Source organism: Ornithodoros turicata, chromosome 4 (genome assembly GCF_037126465.1).
Source record: "Ornithodoros turicata isolate Travis chromosome 4, ASM3712646v1, whole genome shotgun sequence".
In the NCBI taxonomy this organism is placed as follows: Eukaryota; Metazoa; Arthropoda; class Arachnida; order Ixodida; family Argasidae; genus Ornithodoros; species Ornithodoros turicata.
The window spans coordinates 32,744,610-32,769,602 of NC_088204.1; the positions used below are offsets into that span (position 1 = coordinate 32,744,610).

Below are 24,993 nucleotides of genomic sequence, written 5' to 3' on the forward strand. Positions count from 1 at the left end.
TGCATGCCTATTTAAACCATTATACATTCGTGAAATACTTAGTTCCATAAATATGTTGTCCTTTCAAGGCCTTGTACGTAAATGCAGGCACGAATGGACGTGTACATGACTCCACAGTTTTCAAACAAACAAAATTTTATAAGAAACTGAAGGCAGGGGAGCTCAACCCTCCCCCACCTGAGCCAGTGCCAGGTATTCAGACTAAAAATTCTTTGTGACGACACAGTTTCTAATTTTGGATGTGTATCATGTGAACTGATAGGGAGGGTACAGCTCCAGCCGTATGTGCTTATTGGTGACGCTGCCTTTTCATTGGAGGAAAATGTCATGCGACCGTATCCAGGCTCCGACATCTCAATATAGAAAGCAGGAGGTACAACTACAGGTAATAATAATCACCTAAGTACTAACTGATAGTGCCCATAGCATACAGTGCATAGATTTCATATCTCACTGCTGCTCGATTTAAATACATACTATTATGGGTATTAACTGTAGAGATGCTGAAACACAGTTCTTATAGCAGCATTCATGATTCAGGTTATTGCATGTATCAGGTATTGCTAAAGTCCCCAAGCTTCATACTGTTTCTTCACGTTTTGCAGACACTCTCGTGCTCGCAGGTTAGTGGAGAGCTTCTTTGGTGTGCTTGCGCAGCGATTCAGGGTCCTGCTCCAGCCAATACAGGCAACACCAAATAATGCTACAACAATCGTACTCGCATGCTGTGCTCTCCACAACTTTTTGAGGCGTGGAGGGGCTGACAGGGATGTCAGAGCTGAAAGTGAATGTAGGGCACCTGGTACCATGATGCAGCTCAGACAAAGGGGCTATCACGCATCTGCCGCAGCCAGCAGGGTACAAGAAGAGTTCCGTGCCTACTTTTCTGCAGAGGGTGCCACAGAATGGCAGGACAACCGCCTCAGTACACGCTGACTGTACGCAATAAGGAAGCCTGACAGTTGCTTTTTTCAAGATTAGTTTATTTAACATTTTTCTACATGTGTATTATTAAACTTCAAACAAAAGACAAATGTTACATAGTGTCAGTGCTGTGTATGACTTGTGCATTATACTTAAACTGGAAGATCAGTTCCATTATTTTCAACTTTAGCAGGTCCTTCCTCACCTCGTCGATGCCTTGCATGGCATCCACTACAGTAGCACCAAACGCACTTTCCGAATTTACGTCGTCACCATCCTTCAGAATCTGCAAGGCTCTCAGGAATACTTGCTCCCTAATTGGTTGTGACTCTGCCTTCTTTTTTTTACGTCGTGGCGGTTGTGGTGGTGAGTTTCCCTGCACATCACTGTCACTTGCACAGTCTCTCTGTTGCGAGCTTTCACACTCTGCCCCCTCCTGTGAATAGAAATCCTCCAAGTGCAACAATTTATGATAACATCTGACATAAACATATACGTAATAGTCTGGGGCATTCAAAAAGGGCACTAATAATACAATTTTAGTTGTTCATACCCTACCTATTTTTCAATTATATACATGACAGTGTATTTTATAACACGGGGCCTACCATATTGGGTGCAGTGCAGTCGAGTGAGTCTACAGATGGCCCCGGATCGCCAACGCCTTTCACAAACAGCATATCCGTATAGAGCTCCCACTTTGGGGTGTACACGTTGTCGGTAGATGCTCCTGACGGTTTCGACGCCTTCACTTTTGCGTACTCCTTATTGAAATACGTTCTTAGCGCGTGGAATTTGGACTTTATTTCCGGTACTGCGTAAAAAGATCATGACACGAAACGCGTCTCAACTACGCACCACTCACCCGGACAGCCAAGCGTCTCGCTCAATACAGCTAATGTGTCGCTACGCAGACTCTTTTTCTTGTAGTCAGGATGTTTCGGCTGGAATAGGAACTGATGCTGTTTGTAGAACTCCAACATTATTCGCTGGTTGTCAGTTGTCCAGCGAAACTGAAAGCAATTAAACTAGCGTCAACAATGCACGACTTTCTTTGCACGTATGATTTGTAGCAGGTTCTGCTTTTGAAATGCAAGCGTGTTCTAGCATGTACAGTACTAATAAAGTTATAAGGACAACCTTGCAACGAATAAATGACAAGCGCTTACCTGTGTTGACACCGCGTTTTCTTCGCCGGCTACTCCTTCCGCCATTTTCTTTTTCTTGACAACTTTCTCTCTCCGCGTCTCCGCCTCAATGTCACGTGGGTGCGACGTGTACAGTCATTGGACAAACTTCGCTGACGTCTGTCGATGATTGACAGGATGCTCGTCGGAGATGCCGGTGAATTGCACGAGAAGCGATTCCCAAACGAAGATGCGCAACTGAGTTGCGCATCTTTGTTCGACCATTCCACACGAAGCATCTGTTTCGTGAAACCAAGTTTCGTGCAACAAAAGATGCATCGTGTGAAACGACACTTACATCCGTTAAGGGGCAAACCAAACGATTATGCCAGATACCACAAATACATGAATCCTTCGAATCCAGAGACGCGCGTAAGTACGTTGTGTCGTTAACACCAAAGAACTCGTCGTGTGTGTGCAGAACTTGCAATACCATTTGAGCTCCCTTCTCCGCCACATTCTAAGTCTGTCTCCGCACGTTCTAAGTCTGGGCGAGCCGTGGATCTTAGCTTCGGGTATGGAGAAGATAAGAGGGTTCAAGATTGGCGATCTCCATTTCCGCGATACCACGCAGTTTTTCAACCTCTCCTTGTCTGGTAGAAACCCTCCTCGCCAGCGGTGGCGAGGGCGCATTTCGCTGTACCCGTCAAATGTGTGGTGACCGTTTCCGGTCCGTGTCCGGTGCCCGAAGCCTACAATTTGCCCGCACTACCGCCAAAGGAAGCTTTCAAAAGTGACCTTAACGACCAAGAGATCACGGACGAGAGCTATAAGTACGCCCTCGACATTTTCGAATTGTTCGAATGTAAGAACCTCGGCGATTACACGCGTTGCGTCTTGTACCCGTACAAGATGACTTTCCGTCTCCCGACAGGTGGTTTTGAGTGGGTCGATCCTTCGAGGTGGAGCGAGATCGATTTTCTCAACATTCCTCACGATTCGGAAGTGGGTTAAGTGTACGTGGTAGACTTGTCGTATCCCGAAGAACTGCACGCGCTCACCAGGAATTTTCCCCCTGGCCCCCGAACATAGCTGCGTGGACGAGAACGAACTCTCCCCCTACCAGTGACACTTGAAACACGCGTTGGCGCTGAATGCCCCTCCAACCAAGAAACTCTTGACATGCTACGACAAAGAACGCTACGTCGTTCATTATGCATTGCTCGCTCTGTACGTGAGGTTGGACATGAAAATAAAACGTGTTCACAGCATCCTCTCGTTCCGCCAAGACAACTTTTTGCAAACCTTCGTGCAGAGAAACGTCCCGTTGACGAATGCCGCAACCACGAAATTTGAGCGACTTCTCTACAAAACCATGTTGAACAGTATACGTTCGGTAAGTCAATACAAAATGTGAGACGTATGAAGAGGTACGCTATGGGCTACGACAAAGAAAGCGCACTCCGAAAAAGCTAGCTCCGTCGACAGTCAGCATTTTCTCATTCTGAGTGACAAGTGCATCTTGTACGAAATGAAACAGCGTCGCATCAAATGCACGCACCCCTTTTATGTGGGCTTTGCCATTCTAGAGATATCCAAAGTCCGAATGTAGAGCTTCATCTACGAGTCGCTCTTTTCTCGCTTGACATGCCCAGTGCATTTGATCTATAGCGATATGGACAGCATATTTTTTTCTCTCACGTGTGAAAGGCTGGAAGAGCAGCTGATGAAAACTGAAGACGACTTAGATCTATCCAGTGGACCACCCACTTTTCAACGACGAGCACGCGAATCAGATGGCCTACTTCAAAGACGAGACGGGAGGCGGAGTTATTCAGGAAGTCGTAGCCATCCGGGCCAAAATGCCCAGCATTCTCTTGGCTGGGACACACAAACAGATCGCGAGAGCAAAAGGAGTTAAGAAAGACGTGGTGAGGAAAGATTTATTGCACGAAGTGTACCGAGATTCTCTGTTCGATGAAAAGACAGTCTCTCAGAAGCAGTGCACCATCCGGAGTATAAAGCAAACGATGTACACCATTTTGAGACTCAAGAAGAGCTTCGTCCCCTACGACGACAAGCGCTATCTCGTGGATGCCGTGCACTCTTTTCCTTACGGAAGCTGCGAATACGGTAAGCTTTCGTAGTGTTTTGACGCGTATAGGATTACGATAGTGCTCTTTCTTTGTGTAGCATCGGAAAAGCCGGAAGAGAGCCCGAAGAACCGTAAGGCATCGAGTGACAGTGGAACAAGGAGCAAGTCCTTCGTGCACAGGCATATAATCGAGTATAAAAGTTCTAGTCGAGATATGCTTCTCTCTCTCTCTTTCTCTCGCAGACAGGAGAAGCGCCAGTCATCGTAGCAGTGTGGTAGCGGAATGGGTGTATGAAAAGAATGACCATTCCGTCATCGTGCTGGTACCGTGACCCGCACCATGACGACGCTGCGATGAAGATTCCCCATACCTTTTCTGACACACCTGATCTCCTCGTAATGTTCTGTTCGTGAGCTTAGGCAAGACAGGGAGGGTGCAGGCATCTATCGACCAACTCTTTTGTATGTATTCAATAAAGCTGTTTCAGTGAAAGGAAACACAGAGTCTCGTCAAAGTTATTCGGACTGTATCATGTGTTGCATGTCGATAACCAAACGGCATTTCAATAAGTCGGTGACAAAGTTCACGATGTAGACTGCTAGCAAATGTCGCAGCCTCCGCAGCTACTTAATATGAGCGATGGCACGAGCGAGAAGGTCCACGATGTCTGCAGTGATGTAGTTGAATTCTGCGTTGGCCAGGCTCACAAATTCGCTCATCAGTCCCAGGGGCCCGTCCGGAACCCTTATACAGACGTTCTTATAACGGGCGTAGATCCGACGCACCATCTCCTGCAGCGGTCCTGGTGAGATCTCTCCTATATTGCCAAAGCCTACCATGTCTATCACGTAGCGAAAAGCAGTGATGACGAGCTCGTTGTGGGGACTTTTGCTGTTGAAATATCCCTTCTCCGCTTCTTCCCAAGAAGCGTGGGTGCGGGAACAATTTTGTAACAAGTGGTAGCTGAACATTTTCACGTATTGATGACGCGAGCGCAGTACGTGCTGCCTTTATACAGATAAACGCACGCAAAGAAACGAGAGCGAAACCAAAATGAAGAAGCCACACGTCACTGGGAGTGCGCGCGTGCAGTGGAAGGAGCAGAGAGTGAAACCGAAACCACCCGCAGTCGGGTGGACGGACGGCGCGGAGGGCGCTAGGAGTGAGCGCACGCATGCATAGCTGCCGCGGCGCGGCGCCCCAGTCACTTACTCGCTGGCTGTCATGGAGAGCAGACGTGCGCTCAGTTGCTCCGCAGTCCCCGCGTCCGCCCAGTTTCTGCCTGGCTCTCGGATGGAGCATTCGCACTGTCGCCGAGGGGGAAAACGAGAGTGATTTGCCGATGTTTGCGCGTTGTTTTACCGCGCTCCTTTTCTCGCATGTTTGCCGTGCCCCGTGTTTAGACTTATTTTGCGGTGACCAACGAGTGATTTGCCGAGCTTTGCGTGTTGTTTGACCGTGCTCGTGTTAAGCCTTTTCTCGCATGTTTGCTGTACGCGCATGTTTGGACTTGTTTAGCAGTGAGCAAGCCTTCTGCAGCCGCCGGCTCTGAAGCGAAACGCACCGCCTCGAAAATATTGTCGCCACCGGCGTGCCAGCTCGGAAGACCTCTCTTTGGCTGCGCATTATATGTATAAATATTTGGATGCTCATTGGTCTAAAAAACTGGCGTCAGTTTCCTTCGCGCTGATTGGGCGAGAGTCATTTGAGTGAGGAGCGAGCATCCGAACGCGCGAACCGCTCAACGGAAGCAGTCGAATGGAGGAGAAAGAAGAACGACAGAGGAGACATCGCGTCTGTCCGGCCATGCGTGTTCTCTTGGACTGCAACCGTTGTGCACGCAGACGCTACGGGGTAGTTTGAGGGCTTTGAATGCTTTAGATTTAGATTGTGGCGAACTGCTAATGTGAGAACGGAATGGCACATCCACCCCATCATCACAACAGCGGGAAGACGAACATGACATGGAATCCGCCTGCACCTCCAAAGGACGCAGAAATCGTCAGAGAGGAAGTCTGCACTCTTTCCGACGTACTGCAGGTGAACGGTAAGACAAGTTATTACTTTTTTGTGACTGAAGGAAGTAATGCAGGTTTATCACGTTAAGTGTATTACGTACAGCATTTACGAGTCACTCGGTACGTTAGCGGCGTTTCATTGTGCAGTGCATTGCCGTAACTTGTACGTTTCTGATATGCCGTTAATCAAAATATGTGTGGTTATGCTAGTTGCCCCTCATGCGCGTCTCAGCCGTTCATTCACTGTGATCTACAAACATTCGTGACAAATGCCTTGCTGTTCAAATACGAAATCAAGATAGATTGCCTATCATAGCAGTGATTTTCGTGCAGAGTTACTGATCATCAATATATTTTTTGTTTTGTTTTAGTTCTCCCGCAACCATCGGCAACAACGACGCACATAGCTCAGCATTGGCTTTTGAACGGCCCTTGGATGTCGAAGTACCTAAAGCTCCAGTGAAGCCTGTTACAAGACGTAAAAAGATATGTACTGTAGCTTTTTCGAGGCAGTTCCCGAGGACAAATAAAGTTGATTTGTCATACACCATTGCTTTTTGATTGTCTGCTTCGGGACAGCATGATCGTTGCTCTACAGCAAGACAACAAGCGCCGAAGACAAACGGACGAGTCTGGGGGGGGGGGGTAGGGGGGACGAGAGGAGAGACAAAAAACCCGAGGAGAGAAGGGGAAGGAGGTTGGGAAAGGAGGTCGGTCTGCGCATGCGCACTGGGACCCAGCTTTTTTCCCGCGCAGCAGCTCGGGGACGCTGTGAGTGGCTCCTCGAGATCACGTGGTTTGGGCGCCCGCCATTTTCCCTGGACCATTGCGTAAACGGCAGCTTCCGGCGGATGCCTTCTGTTCGTGTTGACGCATGTTTATAGCGATGTGTGCCCAGTGGCTCCCGCCTTGTGTTAGCTGCATAGTGTTGTGACGCTGAGGTTTGGCCTAGCCAAGCGCCCCCCTAAGCCTTTACCCCGATGTGTGCTGTTTTCTCTGTGCTGTTTAGCAGTAGCGGTTAGAGCTTTTCTTTCTGCAAGTATCTTGTTGTTCTTTGTCTTTCTCGCATAGTGTGATGCCTTTGGTGTGATAAGTGGCCACCTGTCGTCGATTCTCTGCAACTGCACGTCGCGAACTACCAACATGGTGGGCGCTGGTCACTCGGGCGTTTCGGAGCGGTTTCTTCGGCACAGCGTCATTGATTTTCGAATAAATTGTTTCTCTCCACTCTATTTCTATCTATTTTTCTTCATTTTTTTCCTATTTATGGACACAGGTTGCTGCCAACTCACACCTTGGTCTAGACACGAGATAGATGCTCCCCAATTAGTGTAATGACTCCCTGGAGAGTGCTGATTAATGTGGGTGTCCCAATTAGCTCTAATTGCTAATTAAATCGTGTTTAGACGAAGTTGTGAGTTGGCGCCAGTCTCTGTCCAGTCCATACTACTTCTTTGGTGTGGAGTTTGCAATGGTTTCGAAATGATTGCAAGACTTTCGTGCACGAGAGTGCACTTCTTCAGGTTACGAAAATGATTTTTGTAAGCTGAAGGAGTGCAGTCTCGTGCACGAAAGTCTTGTTACCATGTATAAATAAATAAGTTGCTCTTCCATTTAATATCACTCATTGAATTAAATTTGCGCCATATTGGAATATTCAACTTAGCTTGTCTATTGTGCTAAAAGTTATGTACATCTATCAGAACTTTCTAATTAAAACTCCACTATTGTGCTCACGTAAAATGATGTTAGACTTTTTATAATAAGACTTGTAATATTAATTGTAATCGTATTGTTTAAATATATCTTCTTTGATTAAATGTGCTACCCCATCTTAGTTCTGATTAACTGAAAACTTTTGTGTATGATTACCATTAATAAAATATTGTGCATGATGTGCGATACCCATTCAATGCTATAGCATCATACCTGTAATAAGTATGACCTTTGTTACGTGTATCGTATTGTGTTTCTTCTGCGTTTTTTTTTTCTTCTGCGTTTGCTTCTTGAGTTTTTCTCCTTCACACAGAGTCATAACATAATTCCCGGCACTGTTGGCTTTAATAAATATATTCTCACTTGTAGTTTTGTGTGTGGCAATCTATTGCATGTCTATATTTGCATGTAAGCCGCCTACTGCACATCTGTTGTAGGAGGAAAAAGATTGCGAGTGAAGTCGGCCCGGGCGGAAAAAAATGACGAAAGAAATCGGTCGATGCTGAAAAAATGTGCGAGGGTAAGCGCACGCAGCCCTCCGGCGACGCGACGCCCACCGGTAAGCGCGCGAGCAGCTCTGCACCCGAGTGCCGACCGCCGGGCGCAGGAAAAAATCGCGAAAAAGTCAGAGCAGACGCTGTGAGGGTTCGAACCAGGCACCCAGGGTCGAGTCTGACCACCTATCTATACTACTCCCAGTGTAAGAGTTCCTGAGAACATCCAACTTGTGGAGCGCCTGCTCCTCCAGGACCGACAGATGACATGTCTCGAACTGGCTCGAAAGACTGACCTTTATGTAGATGGGTAGAAATCCGGCGAACCGGTAGAGATGTAGGAAGGGAGTTGCCTCAGGACAGAAGCCGCCGATATTTCGAACAGAGACTGTCCTCCTTCTGGGCACCGTCCTCATCATTGGCATGGTATTTAAAGGGTTAGGTGTGACGTGTTTAAAGGTTCATGCGAATTGTGGGTCAACAGCCCGGAGGGAAGAAAGGGTCCGTGCGGGCTTCTACGGCCGGAGTGAATGGCTGCTTTGTTAGAGTGTGGAGGGGATTATGTGAACGTAGTGATCTAGGCTACAGACCGGTTCCCTTCCTACATCTCTCCCTTCCTACTCCCTTCCTACTCCTTCAGCTCCCTTCCTACATCTCTCGGGATCTCATCTCTTTCTACATGCTCGGGACGGCATCCACCCAATCCACGGAGGCGTACGGGCTATGGCACACAACATCAAACACCTAATGGTCCATAGTTGCCGTCCTGCACTGACAAACGCTCAAACACAACATCCTCAACCAGCTTACACTTTTAAGTGCCAGCACCGCAAACACGCCAGAACACACGATGGCATCAAAGGGGACCACAACGACCGCTGCACCCACGCATACACACGCGGGAAACGACAACACTCCAGGCACAACCCGCACACACACAAAGTTCACGCAAACTGTGACACGGAAGACCACAAGCACGCAAACACAGACAGATGACATCGAGGAACACAGCGAGTCTTCACAGCCACTGACCCCACAGACACGACGCACGCGCACATCACGCAGAAAACACCGTTGACTATCTAATCACCAGCCTACCATGCAGTCAACAAACTTTCTACGAATGCGAAACTCATGGAGAAACGTAGCCGACACTTGCATCATCTACGGATCTACACCCATCACCTGGCTCACAACACAGTACCTAAAGGCCTCACCCCTAAAACAGTTCCTGCATTAGGAAAACTGACACCTGAACTAGAGCTAGAGTGGGTATCAGCCCTTAGCAGCACAGCCCGTACGTTTCTAGAAATATTAAAGAAACAGTGCCACGCGCAACTAGCTACGATCCAGGCCCATATGAACAATATCAGTCTCACCGACGCGGAGGCAAACACTGTCGAACTACACATTCAACAACTCAACCGCGAGCTAGCTAACAAGGAACACTCAAAACTCGGAAAACCTAATTCCAACAACGACACGGATACCGGACTCACTAACACGACACACGCAGCAGCCGAACAAATCATTTCCAGCACCAGAACCACAACTCTCCGCAACATCGCTGACTCACCCCGAGAAAACGCTGACGCAAAAACCGTAATAGATATATCACGCTCAGTAACCAACGACGAACTACAAGTCCTCTCTAGTGGGTTAACATTCTGCCCTACACTCAATTCTGTTAACGAATATGAAATCCACAAAGACATATCAGACTTTGCGAGACGGCTACGCTTTAGAGAATTCTTCGCTGATACAACACAAGAAAACAACAACGACCTCCGACTACCATCAACCTGGACACCACATCACGGCCGAGAACTCGCATTAGATCTGTACATTAAACAAGTAAGCAACGACATCCTTCGCAGTATTTCCCAAAGCTCGCGTGGTCACAACCTCACTAAAACACAGCGTGACACCATCAAAGCGCTAGCTGACAGAGATGATATCATTATCAAGCCCGCAGATAAGGGTGGGAGTATCGTCATCTGGCCCACAGATAAATATATTTCTGAAGCTCATAGGCAACTCAACAATATGCAACACTACCTCAAACTGGACCATGACCCAACAAAGGAGTACACGGCGCTAATAACCCATATCATACAGGACCTCCACGAACGAAAGCTCATCACACGTGATGACCTCAGATATCTCACCCCATCAAACACAGGCGCAGGTCGTTTCTATTTACTGCCCAAAATCCACAAGGTACACGCCAACGAGCTCTATATGGCTCAAATCCCCGGCAGGCCAATTGTATCTAATAACAACTCACCAACAGAAAGACTCTCGAAATTCCTGGACCACTATTTAAACCATATTCCGACAACACTGCCATCGCATGTACAAGACACACCCCACCTTCTCAGAATAATCAGAGATATAAACAACGCTCGCACATTTGGTAGGGACACAATACTAGCCACGCTGGATGTGACATCACTGTATACTAATATCCCACACAACGACGGAATCACAGCCCTCTGCAATACCCTTTCTACAACAAACACCAGAAAAGACACGGAAACCATAATCGCTCTAATGGACTTGGTCCTTAAACTGAACTACTTCGAGTTCAATGGCGAATACTACCTACAAGTACACGGTACAAGTATGGGCACACCTGTTGCACCCACATACGCAAATATCTTCATGGGGTTCTTGGAAAACAAAGTTTTCAGCGCCCTCTCATTAAAACCCACTGTGTACCTTCGATACATCGATGATATACTGATAATATGGGAACACGGGCAACATGAATTTCAAAAGTTCGTAGATCTACTGAACACCGCGCATAGCAACATAAAGTTCACATCACAACAGTCAACTCACATAATTAACTTCCTCGACACCACAATCTCACTAGACAACGGCAACCTCATCACCACCCTGTACAAAAATCCAACTGACAAACAACAATACCTTCGCTTCAAGAGTCACCATTCGCGTCACTGTAAGGTTGGAATTCCTAATGGGCAGAGTGTAAGACTACGCAGAATTTGTTCAAACGACACAGATTACGCTGAGAAGCTTGACGAACTCTGCAGTACACTTGCCCAAAGGGACTATCCAGACTCCCTCCCAACCGAATTCCGTCGCAAGGCACTCACACTCGATCGAAACGAGGTTCTGGAAAACCGAAAAAATCCTGACGCGTGCCAAATAAGCTTCATCATAAGATATTCCAACGCACTTCCAAACATCAAAGAAAATTCTACAGAAGCACGAGCCCCTCCTCCAAAGCAGTGACCGACTTAGGCGTATATTCACCCATCCCATACAGGTGACATACCGACGCGCAATTGGTCAATGCCAAAATCAGCAAAACGAGAACCCCGTACACGGGAACACAGCCCTGCAACCTCCCGCGCTGCAAAACATGCAAGCACGTTCAACACGCTAACTCCATCAAAAGCACTGCGAGCAATTACACCCACCCCGTTAACCACGTATTCACATGCACAAGCTCCAATGTCATATACTGCATTGAATGCGGCGACTGCTCTATGCAATACACTAGTGAACCCGGCCAACAAATGAACAACCGCCTTACCGGACACCGAACCGACACGTCCAACAAACTCCCCAAAGCAGTCGCCGAACACTTTAACGTTCCTGGTCATAATTTTGACAGCATTAAACTAAATATTCTAGAAACCGGGTTTAGATCCACACGTGACAGACGTGATAGGGAGTCTTATCTCATCTACAAGTTCAACGCTCTTCACCCGTCCGGTATCAACAAATCACAAGGCACCCTAGAAACACTTCACAAATAAAATATGCTTTTCCCTTTTACCTCCATTATCATCTGTTATGTTCTGCATGGCCACTGCTTTCTGCTTTCTTTATTGCATGCCACAACTTTGTATTACAAATATTATTTAAAAAAAGAAAACTTTGCTCGTTCTGGAATTTTCCCCACGTAACCACTAACCTCCTTATCTTTCGCTATACTTGCCAATTCTTCCCTGTTTTTCCCGTTTCGTCCACGTGTTCGTGAACCTTCCATTTTCTGTAACCGGTCTGTAGCCTAGATCACTACGTTCACATAATCCCCTCCACACTCTAACAAAGCAGCCATTCACTCCGGCCGTAGAAGCCCGCACGGTCCCTTTCTTCCCTCCGGGCTGTTGACCCACAATTTGCATGAACCTTTAAACACGTCATACCTAACCTTTAAATACCATGCCAATGATGAGGACGGTGCCTAGACGAAGAACAGTCTCTGTTCGAAATATCGGCGGCTTCTGTCCTGAGGCAACTCCCTTCCTGACCTTTATGTAGGAACGTTGAACACTATCATTCATGAACACCTCTAGTTTCGGAAAGTTAGTGCCCGTTGGGTCCCGAGGCAGCTCTTCGTGTTTGACTCTCACAGAAGAGTGGAAATCTACCAAGAGCTAAGGTAACGTTTCGACACTGAAGGACAGCCGTTCCTTGATCGGATCACCACGTGCGATGAAACGTGGGTGCACCATTTCACTCCTGAGTCTAAACGCGCATCAAAACAGTGGAAGCATCCGGGCTCGCCAGCTCCCAAGAAGTTCCGAAGCATCCCGTCTGTGGGTAAGGTTATGGCCACGGTTTTCTGATACAAGGCTGGCGCTGTTCATGTTGATTTTCTGCCCAGTGGTACCACCATCAATAGTGCATATTACGGCCTGGTTCTCAGGGATGTGCATAAGGCGCTCAAGCAAAAGCGGCCGGGCCTCATCACCAAAGGAGTCCTCGTCCTACAGGACAATGCACGCCCGCATGCCGCGCATCTCACGACACGCACCTTGCAGGGAGTTGCTGCCACATCCCCCTTACTTTCCAGATCTTGCCCCCAGCGATTTCCATCTCCTCGAGCCTCTAAAGGCGTCCTTGGGGGCCGCCACTTCAGCTGTGACGACGAGGTCAAGAATGCGGTCCGACCATGGCTGCTACGTGCTGGTAAGGATTTCTACGCTGCTGGCATCCAAGCTCTCGTGAAACGCTGGGACAAGTGCATTAGTGCAGCTGGAGATTACGTTGAAAAATAAACCTAATTTCTCGCCTGTAAGGTCATTTTACTTTTGCAGAAAACGCAGTCTCATCTGTGTTGAATTACTTACTTCAGCGTTGCGCAGTGGTCGTTCACTGTTCTACCTTACTCCGGTATTCGGTAATCTGCGCTTAAGCTTTAGCGTACCACGAAAGGAATCGATACGACGCCTATTTTCCCCAAAGGATCTAGTAAAATGAGATGTCGAAACATTTTTGCAATTCCTGGTAAAATTACGACGCGCAGCAGAGGAACAAAGAAAGAAGGAAGTCACTGAAAAGGTTAGCCAGCTGCAGGGCTGGAACCCACACCTTCTGGATTGCTGGTGCAGGGTTCTACCAACTGAGCTGAGATAACATATCTAAGCATCTTCCCTGTTAAGTTAGATGTTGGCAATTGATTTTCTGAGGCTGGAACACATAGAAAGGACAAATACCGACAAAGCCTCAAGTGCCTAAGAAATTAATCATGAAAGAAGAAAGTCAACGGGGTGGGGGAGGTTAGCCAGCTGTAGGACTGCAGATGATGTGGGTTCGAGTGAGTTCCTACAGCTGACTAATCTTTTCAGTGACTTCCTCCTTTCACCATTAAGCTAGTTGGGTCAGCTTAGCTGAATTGGTAGAGCCCTGGACCGGCAATCCAGTAGATGTGTGTTCGAATCCTGCAGCTGGCTAAATCCTAGAGGGAAGATGGCCGCAGACGCAGGCTTGATGCGAGCATACCAATACTGCGTGAGGGACACCAGGTTTTGGCTGTGCTGTGCTGCTAAAAGTACGTCCAGTTCGCCAGGGTCACTAAGTAGGAGAGCCATCGGAATACGACAAATCGCTGGAGCTGAAAAGCATTGTCCTGGGGACAGTGAGCAAGAACACACTAACTGACAAAAACTCAGCAGTCCTCTTATCGAAGAATACGACCTTGTATGTCAGTGGAACGTCACCCGCTGCGCAAAGGACCACCCTAGCTTCAATCATTTCATGTTATCACACAACTGGACAGTTATAGAGCGTAATCGCCTATTGGACCCAGTTGTTGTATGACTATAACGATGATCACCAGAATCGGATAACGCCTTTTCGCGGGAGGCATGAGGACGACAGTAGTATGGGATGGACTCTCATAGTGCACAACGCTACAAGGCTTCTGGACGCCATTAATTAGCAATTAGAGCTAATTGGGACCCCCCACATTAATCAGCACCCTCCAGGGAGCCACCACACTAATTGGGGAAAGTCTATCTCGTGTCCAGACCACCCTGAGCGTTGTGCACTACGAGAGTCCATAAAAAATAAAAAAATAGGCAGAAAATAAAATAAAAAGATAGAAATAGAGTGGAGAGAAACAATGTATTCGAAAATCGACGAAGCCGCTCCGCAACACCCAAGTGACCAGCGCCCGCCATGTTGGTAGTTGGCACCCAGCAGTTGCAGAGATCGATGACAGGTGGCCACTTAGTTGCAAGGCATCACACCCGATGGCGCCACCATCATAGCTGTAGACGAGAAAGACAGAGAACAAAATACTAGCGGCAGGTAAAAATGGCAGCACTGCTAAACAAGTCTAGGCATGGGAGAGAAAAGGTCTAACCGCTACTGCTAAAACAGCACGGAGAAAACAGTACACATCGGGGAAAAAAGCTTACGGGGGGGGGCATCGCTTAGGCCTAACCACAGCGTCACAACACTATGCACCTAACACAAGGCGGGAACCACTGGGCACACATCACTAAACATGCGTCAACACGAACAAAAGGCTTGCTCCCCACAAAATAAGTCTAAAGATGCGAGAAAAGGCTTAACACAAGTGCGGTCAAATCACTCGTTGGTCACCGCTAAACACGGCAAATATGCGAGAAAAGGCGCGCGTCAAATCACTCACCTTTGCCCCCGCGGCGACTGTCAGGCAGAAACTGAGCGAGCGCGGAGCATACGTCTGCTCTCTGCGACAGCCAGCCAGAAACTGAGGGAGCGCGGGGAGCGCACGTCTGCTTTCCGCGACAGCCAGAGAGAAACTGACTGAGGCGACGCGCCACGGCAGCTATGGATGCGCGCGCGCCCTCTGCTCCACCCGACCGCGCATGCGCGCGCGCGCGCTCCTAGCGCCCTCTGCGCCGCCCGCGGGTGTTTTCGGTTTCGGCTCTCTGCTACGCGCGCGCCTCTAGTGGCGACGTGTAGCTTCTGGGTTTCGGTTTCACTCTCCTTGCTTTGCGCGCGTGCGTTTATCTGCATAAAGGCAGCGCGCACCACGCTCGCGTCATCAGTCTGACCGATACGTGAAAAACGCCATGTCTGGTTTATTCTCCTGGTTGTTTCTTGTCGTCGCAAGGAAAAGACAAAAAACGAAGAACTCGCGAATTTATTCGCGGCATCGTGGAGGAAGCCTTTCAAGTCCACCGCCTGGAACGGTTGCAAGCGCGTCAAGAAATGTGTCAGGACAAGATGAAGACGCTCGACCGCATCTTAGCGGCGAACAGACTGGCGAAAAAGAAGCCCAACTTTAGCCTGGATAATCTGTATTGGGAACGCAGTTCCGATGTAGAGGACGACGACGATGTGTAAATAAAAGCGATGCATTTCTCTTCGAGTCTCAGTCTCTTCTTTCTCTTTGTACGCACGCAACATGTCTTCCCCCGAACCTTTTGGTTTCCGTCATCCTTTCTGCTGTATCTTAAGCGGCCCCTCCATGTGCGGCAAATCTACTTTCGTTGCTAACGTGCTGAGGAACCTGAACGACGTGGTGGACAAGCCTCCGTCACAAATATTCTATGTGCAGAAATATGCTTCGCCGAGCATGCAGGACGAATTCGGGGACTCCGTAAAATTTACCAAGGTGCTACCGCGAGAGTGGGACACGTCGCGCGCTACGCTGATCGTCGTCGACGATCACATCACCGACGCCGGTTCCTTGAAGGAGGTGACCGATCTTTTCATTCGGGGTTCTCACCACGCCAACACGTCAATCTTCTTGCTCGTTCAAAACATATTTTTCGACAGTAGCCATTTTAGAACAATATCCTACAACGCCAGTTACGTCGTCCTGTGGCGCACCGTGCACCAGATGGAACATTTCGGCCAACAGCTATTTGGCAGAAAAAGATTGGAGTATTTTCTGGACGCATATAAACAACCGATGTCGTCGCCCCACGCATATTTACTCGTGGATCTTCACAACTATACGCACGAGGATCACAGGTTGCGTAGCAATATCTTTCCAGGCGAACGTCAATATATCTACGCTCCGAAATGAATCTCCGCCCTCACCTCACTTTACTCAAAGTACACTCCACGTCTTGAGACGTTCGTCCTCGTCCGATATGAAACACCTCTCCGAAATTTGCCTCAATGTATTGAACGGAAAGATGGCTCTAGCTCCAGATACCTTCGCGCGTTTGAAGAAGCACAAACGCTTTTTACGACGGCTCGCCTACAAAAAGATTCACCAGAATCCGCAACGTTTGAAGCGCTATCTGTCTCAGCAGCGAGGACAGGGCGTTCTTTCGTCGGTAGTTCCTCTCCTGCTTTCCGCCGTGTTGAACCTTTTCGTCAATGGCCAAGAGAATTGAAGTGACCACCTCCTCCTCCTCCTCCATCGGAAACATACTTTCCTCGAAGGAGAGTGACGACGTCAAAGTGAAACTCATATTGCAAGCAGTGTATCGCATACTCAAGCAGTACGGATTTGACTACGACAATAACAACAAGGCGTCCGACGCTACAAATGACTGACTATTCGCTCCTCTCTCCAGAGGTGGACGAAGAGGAAGCAGAAAGGGTCGTCTCGGAATTAAAGAAGGTTCTTCCTGGGATCGCGAGGGTTGTGTCTTCGTGTCGGGCAAGCCCATCAGACACTCCTCCGTTTACGAACTCGTCAATTATTTGTTGTAACGGAAGACTGGAAAGAAACCTTCCTGGTTCCCCAAAGTCTCGAAACTATTGCGCCCAAATCTCGCGAGCCTCAACAGCAGCAGGCCTCCATTGCGTGGACGACTTATGAAGGGATATGAAAAGCCAGCGGGTGGTTTGGGGTGTGTGGAACGCTATAGAAAAGCGCGTCACTTGAACAAAAAGAAGGCTCTCGCCATTCTCAGAAAGCTGGATGTCTACACGCTCCACCATCCGGTCAGAAGAAAGTTTAATAGGAGACGCACCATCGCGCTCAAGATCAACGACGTGTGGCAAATGAACCTCGCCGACTTTTCAAAATACAAGATTTTCAACGGTGGCTACCGCTACATTCTCGTGGCAATCGATTCCCTCTCCCGCTTTCTGCGCACCCTCCCGCTAAAGACGAAGCGCCCCGCCGAAATGAAAAGGGCCATGATAAGACTTTTTCGGGGAGGTAACATACCTACACGCATCTTTTGCGACAAGGAGGGGAATTCTACAACAAGACCGTCAAAGAGTATCTCTCACGAAAGAAGGTACACATGTATTCGACCTTCTCTCCAGTAATCAAAGCATCGCAGGCTGAACGCGTGATACGCACTTTACGCGACAGAATATTCCGCTATTTTAGAGTAATCGGAAAATACCACTTTGTTTCTGCGCTTCCCAAGATCGTGCGCGACTACAACAACACCAAACACAGGACTTTGGGCATCAGCCAGTGCGAAGTCACACCCGAAAACGAATTGGAGCTGTTGAATAAGATAAATGGGAAGCCCGTCGTACCCTCCGTGAAAAAGAAGCTCAAAGTGGGGGATAAAGTGAGGGTCCTACTACACAGAAAAGGTTTTCATAAGAGCTTGGAAGGGAGTTGGTCGCCTCAGATTTTCACCGTGTCCCGCCTGAGAGACACCTCCTCACCCGTCGTGCAAGAAGATTACCGGGGTAAGGAAGTGGACGGATCTTTCTACCCGGAGGAGGTACTCGTCGTAACCTGAGACGCCAATAAGCCTTGGCCAGTAACAAAAGTGCTGAGAAAGAAGCAAGTGAATGGTCAGAGCTTCTCCTTGGTTCGCTGGTTCGGTTACGACAAAGAACACGACAGTTGGGTTTCGAGCAGCGACGTGGTCAAGATTGGGAAATGACGTCAGACATCTACGTCCACCTGCTCTCGAACGCCAGCATGGATAAGTTTCCCTCGAATAAACTCAACGCCTTCACGGTAGCTTTCGATAGTCCGCTTCAGCTCTTGAACCGCTATTAAGTCGGTCTGATGGATCTCAGCATAAGTAACGATTTTTTAAATATCAGGTACGAAAGGCAAGATGCGAAAATCGAGGTTTCTTTCGAGGACACGGTGGAAGCCGGCAGAACTTTTCGTGTCACCTCGGATCTCGAGAGGGATTTGGGAAAAGCCCTTTCGGAATTTAATGTTTCTTTCGCGTACAATAAATCGCGATACGACTTCGTCTTACCCGTGGACGTGAAACCCGTGGAAATGGACCCTCGGCTCGCACAGGCACTCGACGCCTCGCTAGCGTCCCGCGAAGCAGGTCGTGCGCTGAAACTTCCCAAATTGAGCGAACGCGAAGCCACCTCCACCTTATTGGAGCACGTCGCACCCGTCGCTTTCGGCGACGTCACTCTGAATTCGGAAACCACGTCCCTACGGAACACACTCAACAAGTATTTCCAGACGCACAAGCTGGACGCCTCGATAGAATTCGCGGATAACGTCTACTCTCTGAAAACACCGAAAGGGTTGCACGTACCGGAACCCTTTGTCAAGCTGCTACATCTCACACCGGTCTTGAGATACGGAGAAACGCTACGCGTCTCTCTCCCCGTAGCGCGCCAATTTTCTTCCACGATCAAGACGAAAATTCCTCGATCTGTGCAAGTACATCTGCCTCCCGGCTATTATGCGACGCCGCAAGCACTTCTGGATGCGATTAACCAGCGCGTAGGCCAACGCGCGCGCTTCAGCTTCGACGGAACCGAACAGAAATGTAAAATTCGGCTTTCCGAGAGCACCTCCACCCTAACACTTTCCGAGTACCTGGCCGTGCTTTTGGGCTCGAATCGCGTACCGTGTTCACGGGGGAGGAGGATACCACGAGCTCCGTCGAAGTACTCCTGGAACCCTCGTTCCCATCTGGCAGCAAATAAAACCGATCGCCAAGAGAACGTTGAAGCGCTTGGCGCGGAATTTGGCCGATGGCGAAGGAATATCGCGCGCAGTAAAAAAGACGGCCATAGCAACGGGGAGAGACATGCTGGATTCCACGGAGGGCTCTGGAAACAACAATGGGAGGAAACGCTGCAAACGACAAGAAAAGGCGCCGACACACGACGCACCTGCAGATATCTTTGGTACGCCGTGAAGGTCACACGCCGATCTGTCTAACGAGTGACGTGATGATATTCGAACCCCCTTCCATTCAATACGGCGTGGAAGATACTTCGTACCAACTTTTTTATCCGGTCAACGGGGTAAACAATTCTGTGATCGAGTTTTGTATTCAAAATTTGCAAAGGGCACGACGGGGAAGAGATGGACGAGAAAGATGTCGTTTTCCCAATACACCACCTGTTGAGCGGCATGTTTAAGACGGTCACCGTTTATGCCAACAACAAGCTCGTCAGTTCCAACCAGTTGTACGGCTACGAGTATTTTGGACGTCGTGCTTCATTTCACGTCCATGGCTCAAGAAACAGTGCACGTGGCTGGACTTTATGTCGAGGACGACGAACATTTAAAGAACGATTACGACGTCTCGTCTCGCGGTCCGAAACAACGTTACGAAGCGACGAAGGGTGGAAAATACTTCAACCTGGTCGGTCAGATCAATACCGACATGTTTCAACAGCCGCGCCTGATGGTACCTGCCGTCGGATTTCGCGCCGTTTTCCTGTTAAACAACGACGAATTTAAACTCGTATCGGTCCCCAAAGACAAGAAAACGTACAATTACGAGGTGGACATTAAAGAAATGACGTTACACTTGAAAAAGCTGACGCTGGCACCTTCCCTGTTTTTGGAATACGAGCGGCGGCTTCAGACCACGCCGGCCATCTACGTGTTACGTGCATTGGAAACCAAGGTGCAGAGCTTGAGTGCCGGCATCTTGGACGCTCACTTTGAAAACGTTTACCCCGAAAGGGTACCTTCCAAATTATGCGTCGTCCTGCTCGCCACGTCCGACCTTCTCGGCGACATCCAATCGAACCCCTACAAATTCCGCCATTACGACCTGTCTCATTCGATGCTCTCCGTGGACGGCCAGCAAGTGCGAGCCGAGTACGACTTTCACAACGACCTCGTCAAAATTCCCTACTTTAACTTCTTGCAAGAACTGGGAGAGAAACATTTCAAGTATAGCTACGAGCGATTTAAAACGAACGGGTTCCTTCTCTACTTCAACTTGGACGTGGACAAGTGTTCTTCTCCTTCGCATTTGAACGAGTGGAGAAAAGAAAACGTTCACCTGCAATTACGCTTCACTAAAGCCCTTCCACACGCGGTCACCGTCCTCTTGATTTCCGAGTGTCCCAAGCTCATGTGCGTCGACAAGCACCGTACGGTCACCTTCCCATAGAAAAGATGTACGAGAGCGACATCTTGGAACTCGCGTCCCTGAACCCCCTCGCTTCCTCCATCCTGAGAGGCATTTGCGCTTCCGACGAAGCCTTCGTTTTACGCAGGCCCGGCTATTTAATCATCAATACGGAAGAGCGAAGAAGGCGCGGGCAGCACTGGGTGCTCTACCTGAAAAACTGCGATGGGTCTGCCGTGTTTTTCGACAGCTACGGGCTTCCCCCCATCGAAGCAAACCTTCGAAGGACTTTACCTGTAGTGGACGAGTATAACGACAAGTGTATTCAATTGCCTTTTTCGCCTTACTGCGGGTTTTTTTGTATCTACGTAGCCACGCGCATGTCGAAACGCTACAGCTTCAAAAATTGTATATCCATGTTTTCCTGTAACCTCGAAGAGAATGACGAAACAATAAAACGTCTCCTCGTGAGCGAACTCGCTTCGTAAAAATAGACTATTTATTTTTTCACGACATACACAAGACCCTTGCGAGACGATCTTCCAACGTGCTCACCCGATGCTCGTCGTCGCCGGTCTGCACCGTGACGTCGGGGGATGTGTGGAGAAGCCAGTAGCGACGGACGATGGGTCGGTTGAAACCCGCGTTGATGAGACACGGGTCGACTGTCTCTCCTCGTCTATACTTCTCCAACAGCTCGAGCTTGTAATCTACGAAACGCTTCATTTTCTTTGCAAACTTCCCACTGACGGTGAACAGACGTAAGGGTATCGTCTTGAGAATCGAGCGAAAGTCTCCCTCGCAGCTATCGCCGTGAATATAATCGCGTAATCGCAGCAAGTCCCGATACATTCGCGTTTGCACAAAGGTGGCAAACCTCTGCTCGGGCGTCATAACTGAGACGGAATGAGAGTAGACAACCTTTTTTTATTTCTCGTTACACATGAATTAGGCTCCAGTTTTGGTTTCGTAGCCGGGAAGGCAGCCCAAATACGGACGAAGGCTCGAGTCTAACCAATGGCTGAGGTTTCTCGACCAGTGCCCACCACAGCGACAGGTAGTCAGTTGATCGCCGATTCGCAAAAAGAAGGTCTTCGGAGGAGGTTTAAAGGTTAGGACCAGAGGTAGATCTCCCATCAGTAACCATTCGTAATCTGCAACGAAAGGAGTTTGAGAAACGCGTGTTTTTATATCTCAAACAAACACGTACAATCTTCTTCAGTCGCAGAGTGACACTGATGGTCCATCTTCTCCATCTTCCGTCAATAGTCGTAGTCCTTTGCAACGTACGTCGAACGGTACCGTCCGACAGCCGAGAAACGGGCGAATCAATTGGTCCGTCCAATGCTTTTGCTCTGAGAAAAAAAAAAGTGAGCGATTATAGAACGTATTAAAAAAGAACGAGGAAGCGTCCCTTTGGACCACAATCCACCGCAATTGGTGCAGAAGAAGCGGGCGCTGCCAATCTCCCGAAATATGTGAGGCGGGAAAAAACCGACTTCACGCGCAGCAAAAGTGTTGTACACTGGAAACGAAACTCTTCAAACATTTCGACGATGGTGACGTCATGGGTATTACTTACGAGGATCTACCAAGCTGATCATGATAGCACGAGAATGACGATCGAACGTTCGCTTCGTCATTTATAGTATATAGTAAAGCTTTTCCTCTCCCTCTCTATGACGTCATTGAACGTGTTTGAACATGTTTGGACGTGTTTGAACATGTTTGGACGTGAAGTCGCCCGTCGAAGTCGCCCCTGGACACTCTCGTTCCTCTCTCTTCTTCTCTATGACGTCTTTGAACGTGTCTGAACATGCTTGGACATGTTAAGACGTGTTTGAACGTGTTCGGACACGGCCGGCGAACCGTCGAAGTCGTCCCTGGACACACTACTTCCTCTCTCCCTCTCTATGACGTCATTGAACGTGTTTGAATATGTTTGGACGTGTTTGAACATGTTCCCAAGCAGCACGCCAATATTGGTCCAATATTGGACCCATATGGGCTGCCAAGATTGCCAATATTGGCCCAATATGGGCTGCCAATATTGGACCAATATGGGGAGTGCAACCAGGCTCCATATTGGACCAATATGGGCTGCCCATATTGGCAGCCCATTTTGCGCCAATATTGCCAATATTTCTGTGATAACACCTACGGGGAGCCCGTGTAATAATAAAGCATTATGCTGTATAATATTCACTACTTTTGTAGGATTTTTGCTTTTTTATTTCTGCGGACCTAATTGATCCACGTTCACATCACTGCAAAAAAAAAGAACGAAAAAAAAGGAAAGAAACACGGCATTGCCCAAACACACACACACACAAAAAAAACGAAGAACAGGTGCCACGCCCGCGCTTAAGATCACAAGCAGTGCCACAGAACTGCCAATACCTAAGATCCCTCAGAAGCCTTCATCGGGATCGCAATATTCTGTGGACTAACAATTTCCACACCCGCTCCAAGAATACAAAGCAGCGAAACACTTTCGTGGCGGGGACGGACACATGCCAGAGCAATTTACACTGCTTGCAGCAACTTGAAATCACCTAACTTTACAGAATAGCCATCCCTTCTTATCAAACATTGTATTTTTTACTTGACCTGCCGCAATTTCGTTACCATTACAGCACCCAGCGACATTTTAGCCCTATGAAACGTCCGTTCGGGCTGTCGCGCATGCGCATTAGTTGTAGGACGCGTGATTACGCTCAAAGAACTCGCTTGCTCACAGTCGGCTCGACCGATTGGCATTGGCATCGCGAAGGAAGATGGCGGCGACTTTCAAGACGTGGAATGTTGAGGTGTCGAACTCTAGCGAACTTTACGTTGGGAATGCCAAGTACGTTGACTGTTTCGAACAATGTGTATCATCTGCGGGAAGTTGTTGAATGTAACGATGTAGTGAATAGGGTATTTCACACGCTTCAACGTTCAATCTTGCCGTGCTGCTTGGGCATTTGTGCAACACGGCTACGTACCCTGTTCAGTCAATGTGGGGTGTACGCGTGCAATATGGGGCCCATATTCCCAAGATTTTCCCAATATTGGCTCAAAGTGGGCAATATGGGGCCCATATTGCCAGGATTTCCCCCATATTGGCTGAAACTGGGCAATATGGGGCCCATATTGCCCATTTTCAGCCAATATGGGGAAAATCTTGGCGAAACGGGTCCCATATTGGACCCGTATCGCCAATGACCAGCCAATATGGGTCCAATATTGTGTGCTGCTTGGGTTGTGACTTGTGTAGACACGAACCCCGCAATACGAAAAACGTCACGCAGTACGAATTAGACTGGTGGTTGGTGTGTCGCGCCCAGTGTAGAAGGATCCTGGGTTCGAATCCCACTCTGGGTCTTCTCGTCGTCATGTACAAGTCGTCCCCGAGTGTTAGCTAGAAATTAGTGTAATGTGTTATTCAACGTCGATGGTATCATTGTCATATGCGACATGGCAAAAAGGCGCGAAAGACGGAAGGTGGGGTGGTCAAAGTACAGACGACACCGTCGCAATGCGAGGAGGAGGAGAGTGGTGTAGCGACTATAAAAGGTGCGCTGGTTCTACGTCGATTGATCGAAAGCCCACGAAGGGCATCCATCCACGACACGAGGCGTTTCGTGGAGCAAAATGTAAGTTGACCGTCTCTGCTGTGAGAGTGTATTCTATGTATGACATTGTTTTTCAGGAACCAATAGCCGCTGTGACCGCATGACACTGAACACAGGGACTCATCCCATCCTCTCTTATCATCAGTCTCGAACGTTACTCAACTGAAGGGAAAAGTGAGCATTGTTTCGTACTGATTTTGTTTTACCGCAGTGCCACGCTGTCTCGTATGTCAGTACGACCCCATCGATGCCATGCTCGTGGCCGTAGAAAGAGAGCACGAAGCTAGAATAGAGAATCTCGGTAACAGCCCAGTCGTCCTTTCAGATGACGACGACGACAGAGTCAGTAGTCCGCCTTTCGTAATATCTGAAACGGACGACGACGACGAACCCCTAGATGGGCACGACAATGCAGACGAATTGCTCATGTGGGAAGGGGATCAGTTGTATGCAGATTTCATTCCTCTGTCTGGCAGGGCTAGAGATGAATCACCAGATGCAAGCCCAGAATTTCGAAAG

At 48.5% G+C, this 24,993-nt stretch overlaps 1 protein-coding gene and 1 long non-coding RNA gene across 2 annotated transcripts in view; both read left to right on the forward strand.

Moving 5' to 3' along the window:
- LOC135392954 (uncharacterized) overlaps positions 1 to 24,993 on the forward strand; it is a 262,911-nt gene that overhangs the window by 86,916 nt on the left and 151,002 nt on the right. The window lies entirely within an intron of this gene.
- Positions 5,794 to 6,715, forward strand: LOC135392951 (uncharacterized). Its single transcript, XR_010422327.1, has 2 exons — positions 5,794 to 6,194; positions 6,537 to 6,715. It is a non-coding gene; the product is annotated as an uncharacterized LOC135392951 (long non-coding RNA).